The sequence below is a fragment of the Chlorocebus sabaeus genome, chromosome X (genome assembly GCF_047675955.1).
Source record: "Chlorocebus sabaeus isolate Y175 chromosome X, mChlSab1.0.hap1, whole genome shotgun sequence".
Lineage (NCBI taxonomy): Eukaryota > Metazoa > Chordata > Mammalia > Primates > Cercopithecidae > Chlorocebus > Chlorocebus sabaeus.
Window position 1 is genome coordinate 133,813,373 of NC_132933.1, and position 16,436 is coordinate 133,829,808.

The following is a 16,436-nucleotide window of genomic DNA, read 5'->3' on the forward strand; positions in this document are numbered from 1 at the left end:
GCTGATGGCTTTCGTGTCTCCCTGAGAATCATCTATGCCCATGGGAGTGTGCTTGGCCCATGCGCAGGACAAACCAGAAGTGCCGGGGAGAGAACAGCCCCAGTGAGTAATGGGAGTTGGAATTTAAATATGCCAGCTTCCTTGTCCCTTGGTGGGACCACACTCAGGTGTGTTCTGTGTCATCTCCCAGAGTTCCCCAGTTGCATTGTACCCCATAATACTCATCTGCTCATGAATGTGCCCATTTCCACATTTACCCCCTTGTCTGTCTCACTCGCATATTCCCCCACTCTGCTTCTGGGGACCCTCCCCATTGGGAAACTCCCCTTCCAAAGTTGAGGCCAAATCTTACTACCTCTAGAAAACCTGCCCTGACCTCAGAAGAATTAAACCCCTCTCCCCAGTTTTTGCTTCTCTTTATCCATTCATACCTGGGGATACCACTTTGTGTGACACTCATTACGGGCTTCCTTTTTACGTGAGTCCTTGCAGTGTGCAGTCAGTGCCAAACAAAGGGTTGACCAGGTGGGTGGCGAACTCACGGGAAGGAAGCTGATGGGCACTGAGAGCCTGCTCAGGGCCACTCTTCCAGGTGCTTTACACACATTATCTCATTTAATCCTTACAAAACTTCTTTCCGGTGGGTAGTTTTCATCTTGGTTTACAGATGAAGAAACTGTCAAACGAAGGCGTTTGCCTAGAGGTCACATAGCTAGGAAGACTCCCCATCAGAATCTGTAGCCCAGGCCACCCTCAGGAAGTGTCTGAGGACTGAATGAGCATGTCACTGAGGTGCAGGGCTCGGGCAGTGGAGAGGGAGCCTGGGGTGAGCTGTTAGAGAGCGGCAGCTTTCCCCGCCCGGGGCTCTGGGAGATCTGGACTGTAAACACAGTAGCTTCACCCTGGAAGCCTGAGAGGTGACTCAGTAGCTCTTGACGGCAGGGAGAGGTGGGATGACACTCTCTTGTTAGGCCACTAGCCAACAGAGAGAGCCCATGGACCTTAACACTTTCAGTTGTGTGATTGGGTGACATTTGAGGGGCTCATTCTTGGTCTACCAGAAACCGGAATGAGTTTTGGCAGGTAACTATACTTACTTCCAGCCTCCAGCTCTCCTGGGCGGTACCAATGCCTTTTTTTTTTTTTTTTTTTTTTTTTTTTAAGTCTTTGAAGGAGGTCTTCTTTTAGGTACAGCTATTCTATTTTCCAGAGGGGCAGATGACATAATAGTGGAAGATGGTTATAATTTCATTCTTGCAGAGTTGTCTTCCTCATTTGGAAACAATTACACATTTGAGCCAGTTTAGTGATCTCATGAGCTACAATCCCCAACTTTCTCTCTGGGCTGGGTCTAGATCTTTCTGTGCTACAGGCATTTCCAGTGATGAGTCCCTCTATAATTCCCCTCTCTGAGGCCTGGCTGTCTGATTTCCTCCTATCCTCTTGTGCTGTGTCCTTCTGAGTCCTTGGTCTTCCTTGCGAGGAGGTCGGTAGAGCTGCAGGAGGTGGGCTACATGCTCCTGAGAGGCAGGAGACCTGTCCTGTTTCATTTTGTCCTCTAATACCAGACCCTGTCCTGGTCTCCTCATTCTCTCTCAATCCCCTGTCTGTACAAGTGAGGTTATAAATGCTTACCATGGCACTGATCTGATACTCAGCCAATCTCACAACCCCCTCTGACCCCTGCCAAATCTTACTCCCCGCACCCAGGCATGAGGCCATGTCTGTTGGACCCTGACTCTTTCCCTAGCAGGTGGAAGTGGTGATGGGGAGTGATGGAGAGTCTATCATAGATAGGTGGCAGGGGAAACTGAAAGCAGAGGGCATTGTGTCCCACTCTCCACTTAGAACTCGGGGTAAGGACTCCTCACACAGGGCAGTTGCAGAGCTGCAAAACTGTTTCCCCTTGGAGATGATGTCCCCTCCAAGTCTCTCTCAGCTCTCATGTGGCAGAGTAGGGACTCTAAAATACCCTCATGTTCCTAGTGGGTAGCTGTGATGAGATCCAGGGGTGGGGACAGAGCTGCAAAGACTATGGTGTGGACAGCCTAGGCCAGGGGTCAGATGGAGGATGAGACAGACACTCAGTGGTGAGAACTCAAGGGAGCTGTATCAGCAGGAGAAGGACCCCCAGGCGTGGATGGGATTCTGAAGACTAGACCATGGGCCCACTGGACACAGCCTTCAGCAGTGGACACCAGTTGGGTACCCAGGAGTCCTACAGGATGAGGCAGCTCTCTGGAGAGGCCATTGAGAACTCAGGGCTCAGCACCGGGTGAGCTCACAGACCCAGGCCCCTTCTCCCTACTGCCAGAAAGGCACCAGCACACCATTCTCAGCCCAGGCGCCATCTTGACTACCAGAAGGAAGAGGAGGGCGGACAAAGATTGTGCATTTATTCACAAGTCATTGGGTTAACTAGAGACCATTTTAGAGCAAAAGAGACAAAGCTACCTTAAATCGTCAGACTTAAGGATCTCTTTCCTATATTTCTCGAGTGAAGGCTCTGAAACAAAAGGGAGCCACCCTAGATATCAAAGGCAGCTCAGGAATTTTTGGTGTGTTTTTGGTGCTATTGTTTCTACATCTAAATTATATCTATAAATTTTAAACTTGCTCTAAAATGAATATATATCGAACACAGAATGGTGTGTCAGGGCACTCCACTAGGAATTGTGGGAGATCATCATCATATCCTGAACTCTGATCCTCCTCCAGGTTTTATCTTTTCAGCTACGTAGAGACATCATTCAGGTCCTTGAGGGTAATGGTGACATCTTTTCTCTCTGTGTAGGCTCCATATTGTCTAGCACATAGTAAGTACTCAGTAAACTGTGGTTGTCTAATTGATTTTGATTTGTGATCCTAGAGATATTCCAAAAAGTGGGCCCCCCCTCAGCTTACATCAGCAATACTAGGCTCATCCAAACCCAGTGAGTTCTGATACAGCGTAAACTACTCCAAACTTCTGCATAGACTTCAGTGAGGTGGCTGTACCTTGGCTAGGATTACCCTTGAAGAATGTGTTTCCCCTCCTCCATATGAGGAAGGGGCTCAACTGATTCCCCATTAAGATTCCTTCACAGTCTGACATTCTGTGAGTTCAATCAGCCAGAAGGAACCATCTCCAGATTCTTCATTCATTGTCCTGGAATACCAGGGATCCTCGAACATGATGTCATTCTGGAAATCCTTGGGTGATATCTGAGTTGCTGATTATTTATGCCAGGTTCTCACATTTGGCTGCACATTGGAATCACCTGGGAGAATTTAAGAACACCTGCCTCGGCCGGGTGTGGTGGCTCACGCCTGTAAACCCAGCACTTTGGGAGGCTGATGCGGGTGGATCATTTGAGGTCAGGAGTTTGAGACCAGCCTGGCCAACATGCTGAAACCCCATCTCTACTAAAAATATAAAAATTTGCGGGGCGTGGTGGTGGGTGCCTGTAATCCTAGCTATTCAGGAACCTGAGGCAGGAGAATTGCTTGAACCTGGGAGCAGAGGTTGCAGTGAGCTGAGATTGTGCCACTGCACTCCAGCCTGGGCGACAGAGCAAGACTCCATCTCAAAAAAAAAAAAAAAGAGAAAAGAAAAGAATACCTGCCTCCTACCCCCAGAGATTCTGACATTATTGGTGTGGGGGTACAGCCTGGATATTGGGGTTCTTCAAAGTACCCCAAGCGATGCTAGCAGAACCGAGAACCACTCACCTCTGCAATCCCATTTTAAGGCTGTTCTCCTGTTCAAAGTTCCTAATGTGAAATTGGAAACAATTTATAAGTCATATTTTTTCGAACTACATTTATTACGTGAGGCAATTTCAAAGGCTTTTAAAGTTATAACGAAGTCAGTAATCTCTTGATTTCAAAATGGATAAAAGCTCTAGATGTGGCTCTTGCCGACTGGCAAATCCCCAAGTTGTTATTGCTGTCCTTGCCTTGCTCTTCATTGAAGAATCCGAGTGTCTCTTCATAGTATCTTACTTACTTACTTATTTTCTGAGACAGAGTCTCGCTCTGTTGCCCGGGCTGGAGTGCAGTGGTATGATCTCGGCTCACTGCAACCTCCGCTTCCCGGCTTCAAGCAATTCTCCCACCTCAGCCTCCCAAGTAACTGGGATTACAGGCTCGTGCCACCATGCCTGGCTAATTTTTAATTTTTAGTAGAGACAGGGTTTTGCCATGTTGGCCAGACTGGTCTCGAACTCTTGACCTCAAGTGGTCCACCTACCTCAGCCTCCCAAAGTGCTGGGATTACAGGCATGAGCCACCGTGCCTGGCCTTCTTCATAGTGTCTTTAGTACCAGTACCATGTATACTAAAACAGATTCTTTAGTACTACTACATAGTATTGGCACTAAATACAGATTCCTTAGTACTACTACATAGTACTGGTACTAAAGACAGATTCTTTAGTACTACTTCATACATAGTACTAGTACTAAAGATGAACAAGAGCAGCAGCAACACAACTGGACATTCCTGTAGGTCTTTGCGGTTGACAAAGCACCTTGGCATACATCATCTCCCTGTGTCCCCTTGAGGTTAGCAGAAAAGTTTGTGTTATCCTCACTTTGCTGAAGAGAAAACTGAAGCTCAAAGCAATGGAGTGGCTTTCTAGGTTATCCAGAAAGAAACAGTACCAAGATCCAGAAAGCGCTAATTTTTGGCTTGGACAGTTTGGGTAACTTCCAAATTCAAACAGCTGGAAAGCAGAGGTGGTGAGATTCTAGAACTCGTGTTCTTAACCACTTCCCCAATATTTAGTCCTGAAGCATTAAAAATGGTTTTCTTGTTGTTGCTGTTGTTGTTTTAGAACCTGGGGCTCACTGTGTTGCCCAGGCTGGAATGCGGTGCCTATTCACAGGCACAACAATCATGGCTCACTGCAACCTCGAACTCCTGGGCTCAAGCCATCCTCCCATCTTGACCTCCTGAGTAGCTGGGATTACAGATGCACATCACTGTGCCTGACTTGAAAATGGTTTTTACACAACTTTGCATGATTTGTTCATCCTGGGATGAATTTATATCCTCAAAGCACTGTATAAAGATAAAAGTGATCAGCCCGGGTGTGGTGGCTTACGCCTGTAATCCCAGCACTTTGGGAGGCCAAGGTGGGCGGATCACGAGGTCAGGAGATGGAGACCATCCTGGCTAACATGGTGAAACCCCGTCTCTCGTAAAAATACAAAAAAAATTAGCTGGGCATGGTGGTGGGCACCTATAGTCCAGCTACTCGGGAGGCTGAGGCAGGAGAATGGCATGAACCCGGGAGGCAGAGCTTGCAGTGAGCCGGGATGGCGCCACTGCACTCCAGCCTGGGTGACAGAGTGAGACTCCGTCTCAAAAAAAAAAAAAAAAAAAAGATACAGAGTGATCTAAGGCATAAAGCAACAGTTCTGCTGATTTAACCTATTAGGGATTAAGTTGATATTCCAAGAGAACACGCTGTTGAAATGCACCTTAAATGCACCTTAAAAGTGGGTACATCCTTAGTTCAAGAAATAACAAGAAACACATTGATCTTGCCAAGAGGCCTCACGTTTATAAGATCACAGGGCTATAAAAAAAAATCAAGGTAAGTTAGAGATACTTTTGCAATGATGTTTGTGGCAGTTGTGTTAGTCTTTAACATCTGTGTTAGGCGTGACCTATACCCTTTTGTTACTTTTCTTTTAGAAATGAACAGAGCATAAGGTAAAAGTTACTCTATAGTATTTAGTACAGCATAGAGTTTTTTAATTTAAAGAAGAGATAAAGATATAAAATGGCAGTAATTTTGCTGTAGTGTATAAATTAGAATTGCTTATAATTATCTGATTAATTGGATGAACAGGAATTGAACGCATAGCTTTGTTGTCTTTCAATTATGTAGACATTTTTGCCTTGCTCCTAACTTGAAATATGATTTAATATTACACAGATTTGGATTCACAGTGAAGTCTAACAAATTCTGGGTTTTGGTGTACACAGGCAGAAGGAGATGGGTTTGAATTAGTGAGAAGTTTTCAGTTACAGGATATTTTCAAAGTAGAGTTTTAAACTTTGAAGTGAGTTGCATAATATGAGTAGAATATAAGCTCTCTTTGAGGCCAGGGACTTTGTTTTATTCCCTGCTATAACCCCCGTGCCTGGCACAGAGTAGGCCTTCAAAAATGGGATTAAAAGAATAAACTTTGGCAAATGACTTCACATTTCTGAGCTTGTGTTTCCTCACTTGTAGACTGAAGGGGTTGGACTATTTTGGTATCTGGTATTTTCCCCACCCATGACCTATTTTGTAATTCTTTTCTTCCAGTAAACTCCAAGCCCTAAAAGATGCTTTTACACAATTTATTTAAGTAAGATTGTTCTCATTTTTGGTGTCGAGTAAAAACATATATGACAGTATCCAGTGTTTGCGATCAGCAGTAGAAAACCAGTATTAATATAATCCCAAACGGTGCAAACATTATACTCTATTTTTATTTTATTTTTATTTTTTAGAGACAGGGTCTCGCTCTGTCACCCAGGCTGGAATGCAGTGGTGCAATCGTAGCTCACTGCAGTCTCTAACTGCTGGGCTCAAGTGCACCTCCCACCTCAGCCTCCCTAGTAGCTTGGACTATAGGCATGTACCACCACACCCAGCTCATTTTAACATTTTTAGTAGCGATGAAGTCTCTTCATGTTGCCCAGGCTTGTCTCAGACTCCTGGGCTCAAGTGATCCACCTGCCTCAGCCTCCCAAAGCACCGCGATTACAGGCATGAGTCATCGCACCCAGCCTCAGCCTCACACTCTAATTTTTTTTGTGTGCAGCCTATTGTGGATAAATAAGCAAGTTTTGAAACGATGAAAGTACGATCTAAATGACTACCTTTGCAAAATGAACAGTATTGCACAGGTCATCTTCAAGTCTCCTTTACCTCTGAAGTGGATTTCTACGAACTTCAGTTTCCTGATGTGTAATACGAAGGGATGGAACCCCATGGTCTTTCCAGGAGGTGCCTTCCTATGATGATCCTAAACTATGGCAACTTGAATTGGATGAACACAGTGTTCTAACAGACATTCTCGCTAACCTAGTGTTAGTGAATAGATAAGAATGTTTTATAGTCAGAATGGATATCTCATGCATGCAAATCCTGGAAGAAACCATCTTCATGATTTTTAAAAATGCCGTCTACAAATTACTGATAGCACATTGCTTGCATTAAGTGAAAAAAGTAGTTTATTATATAATGGTAAACTTTATCCAAGGACACAGAATCATATAGTCTGAATTAATAATAATTACACCTTATTGTGGAAACTGTGATAAAATGCTTGATAAATGTAATATAATTTCATTCAAAGTAATCACTCCCATTTTACAGATAAGGAGAAATACAAGCAGAGAAATGTTAGAAACTTACTCAAGGCAGAGCCAGGATCTGAACCCAAGTCAGTCTCCCTGGAGAGCCCAGTCCCTTAATCACATTTAAGGCTTGACTCAGCAGGCGTGTTCAATTATTCATTAGAAATAAATGAACACAGGCATTTTATTCATATGTAGGAGATTACCAAGTCAGAGTTACAGATTATTAAAAGTGAGCGATCTCAGATCAGACTTTCAAAGCTCATGACAAGCCAAAGAAAATATGAGGAGAAGACATTATTAGAACAGGAGCTACCAATGTATAAAGGCTGGCTAAGGATTTTCTGAAGGTTAAGGGTTAACATGGCTTCAGAACACAGGCAACTTAAACATACAATTTTTCCAACTAAGTAGGATTTCTATGCAGCAGGACTATGCCTAATTCTAACTTTCTTAATGGTTTTTTATTAGCACGTAATTGTTTACAGAACTAGTTCCTCACATGGGAGTCCCACTCTCAAGGGTCCCAGAAGAACCACGACATGAACATTCGCTAGGAGCAAAGCTGATAGGGTGAGTCACAAAGAAGGGGTTGTTTATATTCAGCCTCAAAGTGGCAAGGACTTCTCCTCCTCGGGTTCATACTGACTGCCTGACTTTTGACCTTGTCAATATCATGACAAAGAACAAGAGAGAAAATGGTGGCTGGGGAGAGTGATTTTAGCATTAATCTTGTCCTACCCTTAGTTTAATGGGTATTAATTACTTTACAGCACTCAAATTAAATCTGATGTGGCAGACACTGGCTGGCACCAAAGCTTTTACTTTTTCTTCCTCAGCACACAGCTAGGCTACATTTCCCAACCTCTCGTGTAGTTAGAAGTGGCGGTGTAACTGAGTGCTGGCCAATGGACGTGGGTATAAGTGATGTGTGCCACCTCCAGGCCTGGCCATTAAAAATCTCCCACCTCACCAGGCGCTGTGGCTCACATCTGTAATCTCAGCACTTTGGGAGGCCAAGGAGAGCGGATCACCTGAGGTCAGGGGTTCGAGACAAGCCTGGCCAACATGGTGAAACCCCGTCTCTACTAAAAATACAAAAATTAGCCAGGTGTGGTGGTACAACCCTGTAATCCTGGCTACTCAGGAGACTGAGGCAGGAGAATTGCTTGAACCTGGGAGGTGGAGGTTGCAGTGAACCGAGATCGTGCCACTGCACTCCAGCCTGGGTGACAGAGTGAGACTCTGTCTCAAAAAAAAAATCTCCCACTTGATTCCTATCACTTTCTCTCTTTCCCTGTTTGCCTGCCAGATGGTACTCTCCAGAGCAAACTTGGAATCTTCATATTGAAGATAGCAGTACCTCTGTCAATGTGGGTCCCTGAATGACATTCCTCTTCCCTGGCCTCCCACCCCTTCACTCTAGGCTGCTGATTAAACTGTACCTGGAAAATAAACTTCCATTTTTTAAAGGTCCTGAGATTTCAGGGCATGTTTGTTGTAGCAGCTTGCATTGCCTTAACTGATACATCTGACTGGGACCCTTCTTGCCAGAATTGTTGGTGCATCTCATTCTGCCATTGGAAGGTGGAATGGGGTGGTGTAGGCATCCCTTCTTTGCTGCAATCATGTAAGAACCCAAGTTCATATAATCTAAGAAAACTAGAGGAATCCATTATGGTTGCTACTGAGATGCCTAATGTCCAAACCTCAGAGAGTCATTTGAGGGCAGGAGGCGCCACCAGAGCCACCCACTCCCTTTGTGCCATGCCGGGCCACCTAGACCTTCACAGTGTGGCATAGGTTAAGACCATAGGCTCTGCAGTCAAATGTTAACGACATTTAATCATTGTGTTTCAGTTTTCTTACATGTAAAGTAGCACTTCCTGTTCCATAGGTATAGGCAGATTAAATGAGCTAATGCAGCGGTCCCCAACCTTTTTGGCACCAAGGACTGGTTTGGTGGAAGACAATTTTTCCACCAGCTGGGGGTTGGCGCGGGAGAAGGAGGGATGGTTTCAGGATGAAACTGTTTTACCTCAGATCATCAGACACTAGATTCTTATAAGGAGTGCACAACCTAGATCTCTCACATGTGCAGTTCACAATAGGGTTCAGATTCTCCTATGAGAATCTGATGCTGATCTGCCAGGAGGCAGAGCTCAGGTGGTAATGCTCGCCTGTCACTCACCTCCTGCTATGTGGCCCGGTTCCTAACAGGCCATGGACTAGTATCAATCCCTGGCCTGGAGGTTGAGGACCCCCGAGTTAATGCATGTAAAATAAATGCCTGTAATGCATCTGACACATGGTGAGAACTCAGTAAATACTAGTAATTATCACTATAGACCAGTGCTAATGGAACTCTTTTTTTACAATAATGGAAGTGCTCTATATCTGTGCTGCCCAAAACAGTGGCCATCAGCCACATGTGACCACAGTATTGGGCACTTGAAACTTGACTGGGGTACTAAATTCTAATTATGTTTAACTTTAATTAATTTAAATTTAAATAGCCATATGTAGCTAATGGCTACCATGTTGGACAGCACAGTTATAGACCATTTAATTGCTTCAGAAGGTTTCTATCTCAAACCGTGTAAGTCAGGATTCAATCACAGAAGGAGAACCACTAAGGTGCGTGCGCGCACACACACACACACACACACACACAAAGGGATTTGCTACAGGGATTTGTCCTAATACAACTGTGGGAGCTGGTTAAACAGTCTCTATAAAGCTCTCATCTTCACATCTGATGCTGGGACTTGACATCTATGGGACAGGCAGTTGGGAAGGAAGGATAAATGTAAGATAAGGGAGAGCAAGAACAACCTGGAAACCAGAAGCATGCATTGTAGCCCATGAGAACAGACTGAGACCCACGTCACTTCTTGTTGCTTTTGACCTTGGCAGTATGGATGTCCTGCAGAAGCTAGGCCCTTCATCATAAAGTACACACATGGCCCAGGAACCAAAGAAGCTGAAGGAAAACCCAGGAGAAGGTGGAGCAGTTACAGGCCCGGCAGCTCCCTGGTCCTAATAAGATAAGGCAACTGATCATTGACAACCTATCTGATCTACAAAATGACTGCTGCCCACATCTGCCCAGATCTCCCACAGGAAACTCTCTTCTGCCCTGCATTAATTAGAAACATGCAGGAAAGGGAATTTTGGGAAACGTAGTTGGTCTAGCGAAGGTGATGCATTATGGAGCCACTACACATACTAGCATGCTAATGAGCTCAATTTTCTATCTGTGAATACTTCTAAATAAAACATGAAGCTAACATCTCCCAAGGCTCTATTTTGTTGTTTCAGTTCTGCAACTGGCCTAGAGAATTCTGAAGATCCTTGCAGCCAGCTAACGTTATCTTTGAGTGGTAAGATTAGGAGTACTTTTAAAGTTTTTCCTTATATTTTTCTGTGGCTTAGAATTCTTCCCACATAAAACCACATTATGATTATAATCAGAAAAAAATTAGTTACTTTTTAGAAGCCAGCCTATGACCCCCTAGGAAGACCATGCATCCCACTTAAGGGCAACCCAATAACATCGTGATTAACTGTATCTTCTACATTCTTCCTGGAAATTTCACCTGTTCTTGACTTTGTACAAGAACTTATAAAACATAAGTTATGGTCATCAGATCTCCTGAAGCCCTCTGCCTCTCTCCTCCCATGTTCTCATAGTGATTCCAAGGACATTTTAGAAACTGGAAGCAAATAATATAAGGAGAAAAGAAACTGGAGTGGAAGTCTTGCACAAAGAAGGGAGAAATCATTTTTAGATAAGTCACTGGGAAAATGAAGAATAGAGAATGCGTCCTTGATATGGTTTGGCTGTATTCCCACCCAAATGTCATCTTGAATTGCAGCTCCCATAGTTCCTACATGTTGTGGGAGGGACCTGGTAGGAGATAATTGAATCACGGGAGCGGTTTCCCCCATACTGTTCTTGTGGTAGCAAATAAGTTTCATGGGATCTGATGTTTTTATAAGGGATTTCCCCCTTTCACTTGGCTCTCTCTTTTGCTCGCTGCCATGTAAGGCGTCCCTTTGCTCTTCCTTCCTCTTCCACCATGATTGTGAGGCCTCCCCAGCCATGTGGAAATGTGAGTCAATTAAACCTCTTTCCTTTATAAATTACCCAATCTTGGGTATGTCTTTATCAGAGCATGAAAATGGACTAATACAGTCATTGTATTAACTACTGACGTGAGCAGTATTTACTGTGTATTCTTCTCGATACTTTAACAGTAGTACCTATGAAGTATGTCCTATTATAATTATATCTTCATGCTTGTTTTTCATCTGGGAAACTGAATTGCAGATGGGTTAAGTAAGTGGTCAAAATTACATAGTTAGCAAATGGCAGAGCCAGAATTTGGACCTAGGCTGTCCTGGTCTTTGGAGTCTAAGCTCTTAACCTACCTGCCACACTTCCTTTCTTCAGGGGTGCAGGACAGGGTCATGTGGACTGTGGGAGTTTGATAGATTAACTGCTGGCAGGCCGATTCCTGTTTATTCCTCACTCCCACATCCCAGTGACCCCCCCCAAATCCTCTCACTTTTACCTTAGAAGGATCTGTTGAACCTCTCTTTTCATGCCAGCTTCCCAAGCATGGGTTCAAGTCCTCATCGTGTCTTTCCCAATCTACCCCTGTAGCTTACTCTCTGGCCTTCCCACTTCAGATTTCCCTCATTTATTTCATAGTTATATAAAAAATATTGTTCTGTATCAGGAACAGGGGCAAGGGGGAGGAGAGAATGGGGAGTTATTGTTTAACAGGTATGGGGTTTTGGTTTGGGAAGATGCAGAAGTTCTAAAGAGAGAAAGTGGAGATGGTTGCATAAAAATGTGGACATACTTAATGCAACCAAACTGTACACTTAAAAATGGTTAAGATGAGGCCAGGCACAGTGGCTCATGCCTGTAATCCCAGCACTTTGGGAGGCCGAGGCAGGCAGATCACCTGAGGTCAGGAGTTCAAAACTAGCCGGGCCAGTATGGTGAAACCCTGTCTCTACTAAAAATACAAAAATTAGCCGAGCGTGGTGGCGGATGTCTATAATCCCAGCTACTAGGGAGGCTGAGAATTGTTTGAACCTGGGAGGTGAAGGTTGCAGTGAGCCGAGATCGTGCCACTGCTCTCCAGTTAGGGCAACAGAGTGAGACTCCATCTCAAAAAAAGTTAAGATGGTAAATTTTATGTGTTGTATATACATATGTATATATATTCATAAAAATGTATATATGTGTATATATAGACATAAAAACATATGTATATATGTAACATATATTTGTGGTTTATATATATATAAATAATATATAATAAATATAAAAATAATAATTGTTCTGAAATGTACCTTAAAAAGCCTCTACTGCTTCTCCTTCTCCACACAATAAAGCCTACATTTCTTAGCATAGCTTTCATTACTTGATCATCTGGCTCATGTGCCATGCAGGACTCTAGCTTGGCCACCATCTTTTTGTGCTGATGACCTTGTGATCAGCCACTCCTTTTTGGCCCTTCTCCTGGAAAGACCCCATAGAACTGAGAGCTATCATTCAGCCTTGCTGATTATCACGGAAGTAGAAGGAATGATGGGTTAATAAGGAGATAGACTCACAGACAGCCTCTCAGGTGGCCAGACAGCATAGAGTGAATGGAGATGGTATAGCTTAGTGAAAGAAGTATGGGCTCTGAAGTCAAACAAATCTGAGTTTGAGTTCAGGCTTACCATTAAACTCTCTATCTGTGAAATGAGGATGATTGTTTCCTATTGTAGGGCTATTGTGAGGATTATTAGTGATCATGTCCCAAATATAGTAGGTATTCAGTATAAGATACATATTGTGAATTCTCTTTAGCTCAGACTCAGTTAACTAAGTTTGGAAAGAAAGACACGGGTGATATTCCAGTTATCTATTTCTGTGTTACAAACCACCCCAAGCTTGGTAGCTGAATACAGCTGTCATTTAGTTTGCTCACAGATCTGTAACTTGGGCAGAGCTCAGCAGGAGGGCTCATTCCTGGTCCACGTGGAGTCAACTGGGGCATCTTGGCTGAGGGCTGGATCCTCTGCTTCCAAGATGGCCCGTGCACATGTCTGGCAAGTTATTGCTGGCTGTTGGCTGGGAGCTCAGTGGAAGCTAACGACTAGGAACCTCAGTTCCCATGTGGCCTCTCAACATGGCCTGGGTTCTAAGGATAAGAGAGAGGGAGAAAGAGAGAGAGTGAGAGCAAGCAGGCAGAAGCTCTGTTGCCTTTTGTCACCTATCCTCTGAAGCCAATAGTGTTACTTGCACCATGTTCTCTTACTCAAAGCCCATCCAGGATCAAGAGAAGGGGATATAGGTTCCACCTCTTGACAGAAGAGTGGCAAAGTTTTGGAAGAACTTGTGAGATGAGAAATATTGCTGTGGCCATTCATGGAAAATGCAATCTGCCACCAGGGGTTTTCAGCTTCTAGTTTAAGGCTTTAGACTTGGAACCCATAGGGAAGTGGTTTCTGAGGTTTAAAGAGTGTCATGGGCACCATGTGCGACGTAGAACCAGGAGGCGGGGGACATGAGTTTTAATCCTATCACCACGCAGCAGTCTCCTCTTACACAAAGCACTCACCTGGTGCCCTGGAGTTGTCATTTGTAACCAGATGGTACCCTCTTCAGCTTTACTCTTCCCCAGTTCTCTGGGTGGGCGATACTGTGTGAAGGCAGGAGAAAAGCAAGAATTGGGGGCTGGGGACTCAAGAACACATTTCACCTTCTTCCCGTTCTGGCCAAAGTCCACCTAGAACTGCTGATTGCTTGCTCCTTGGGAAGTTCCATCAGCTAAGAGCTGAAGTTTTCTTTAATGATGTCATCATTAATCGTTTAATAAATACATTATGTAAGAGTACTTATTGAGCAGTGTCCCAGCGCAAGTAAACATGTTTTGGATATGCCAAATTAGAAATGTTTTCATTCAGTTTTGGGGGTTATGTAGTAAACTCTGAAAATGCAGTTCCTGGAAGAGTGTCTGTTATCCCAAGCCCTGAAGAGCCAGTGTAATAACAACAAAAATATTGTTGTGTTTGGGATTCCCATATAAGAGTGCCTAGGCGTGGCGGCTTGTTTTTAATTATCTCTCTATGGAACAGTAATTCAATCCAGAGGACTGCCACCAGATTACAAGTTTCAGTCGGGTTGAAAATATTCATGCAAGGAGAGCTAGTCGTAATCTTTTTAGATCCACTCCCAAAAGATTAAGCCTTTGTCTTTCCCATCCAACTTGGGGAAGAACGTGGTAGAAGTAAATACTCACAGTATTACCACAATCATAGCTGTGAGACAACCATCTCACATTTGAAGTCTTAATATCTACCACAGTGTCAAACAGCAGGGAGAAAAATGAACACTTCAGAAACACCCAGACATGACCTTGCATAACTGTGGTGCAGGTAGTTTATTTGGGAGGTTATCCCAGGAATCAGGAGTGAAGGAGCAGGCATTAGGAAAAGAGAGAAGGGGGAAGGCGTTAAGGAAAGAGGAAAAGTCAGTAATGGGGATGTTATTTAGGTCACCGCTGTAGGCAATGGGGGCTCACAATGGCTGACTTTTTAATGTTGTTTTTGATATGTATTTGGGTGGACATTTTAGCATACATTTGTAAGACCTGTTTAAGGCATCTATCTGCTATGATCCGCAGCTATAACTACTCTTCCAAACTTTGGAATCTGAGTCACAGTCATCTTAGAAGTATTCTTGAGTCTTTCCTCTGTTGACTCTGCATTAGTCATTTTGCCTTGTTACTTTCAGATCCAATCCCCAACCTTCCCTTACTCTGTATCACAGGGACCTGACCCCTTGCAATATCTTTCATGTCTCCTTGCCAACTGGCTTCCAGCTAGGTTCAGTGGGTGGCAGTGACAGGAGATTGGAGTGTAAGAGGAAAGGGGAAGTCAGGGTATTTCTCCCCCTCTCTCGGTTTGGCTGGCATCTCTAATGGGGACTGTGTCTCTTCCGTGATTCCAGTCTCACTGGACAGACCCCCTCCAACATCCCTTGGCCTGAATTCCTGCCCCACAGCTCTGTTCATCGGTATCTGGTAATATTACCTCCCTCCTTTGCTCTTCCAGCATCTTCCTGCTGTTACTCACCTTTGGATTGCTCCAGTTCTTCATCGTTGCACCATTTCCCTGTGTTATATTCCTGCTCTTGAACTACCTGTCATGGGTTCCCGACTGATCTCTGACTGACGGAGATTTCTTAAGGATTTCATTAGTCATTGCAAAAATATTTTAGGACATCAACCACAAACAAGACACTGGACTAGATTCCTGGAAGGTAATAAATAAAGCATCAAGCAGCTTAGCATCTAGTTGGGTAAACAAGGCACACAGTGTAAAAGTTAGATGACATCTGTCCAAATGCCAAGTGAATGAAGGGTGTAGTCAATGAATACTTGAAGATATAAAGAGGAGAGAGCCAGCTCCATCAGCTTTTGTAACCAGGGCATGCTTTAGAGGGCCAGGGAGCCAACATAAAGGGGTCATCTCCCAAAACTTACAATTTTGTAAAGCAAGGTGAAAAATTGGAATTTTATTTGAAATTTCCTGATTTTTAAATGTTGGTGAGTAATTCGAATTTGCAGTAACTTGGAGCTGGGCATGGTGCCACACCTCTGTAGTCCCAGCTACTCAGGAGGCTAAGGCAGGAGGATCACTTGAGCCCAGGAGTTTGACCCCCTCATTTCTGAAAAAAGTTTTTTTAAATAGCCAGGTGTAGTGGTATGTGCCTATAGTCGCAGCTACTCAGGAGGCTGATGTGGGAGGATCCCTTGAGCCCATGAGTGGTAGGCTGCAGTGAGCTATGATTGTGCCACTGCACTCCAGCCTGGGCAACAGAGCAAGACCCTGTCACTAAAAGGATAATAATAACAAAAAACTCCAGCATAATTCCCACTATGTAGACAAGATAAAACTTGTTTGGAGGCTGAATTGAGACTGTGGGTGTACAATTGGTGGATGGATTACTGTATGGGGGAAGAAATAGGATGCAAAGAATGTTAGGATTCCTTCCAATTAGAAGGTTCTAGGGTTCTAATTTT

General features: G+C 44.0%; 1 protein-coding gene and 1 long non-coding RNA gene across 12 annotated transcripts in view; one reads left to right on the forward strand and one right to left on the reverse strand.

Moving 5' to 3' along the window:
- Positions 1-16,436, forward strand: part of ADGRG2 (adhesion G protein-coupled receptor G2) — a 132,514-nt gene that overhangs the window by 61,336 nt on the left and 54,742 nt on the right. The gene's annotated exons all lie outside the window — the stretch shown is intronic.
- Positions 12,707-16,436, reverse strand: part of LOC103231678 (uncharacterized) — a 63,282-nt gene continuing 59,552 nt past the window's right edge. Inside the window, exons 3-4 of the long non-coding RNA XR_005236376.2 lie at positions 13,971-14,051; positions 12,707-13,550 (exon numbers count right to left, since the gene is read on the reverse strand). This is a non-coding gene — a long non-coding RNA (uncharacterized lncRNA). The remainder of the gene's footprint in view (positions 13,551-13,970; positions 14,052-16,436) is intronic.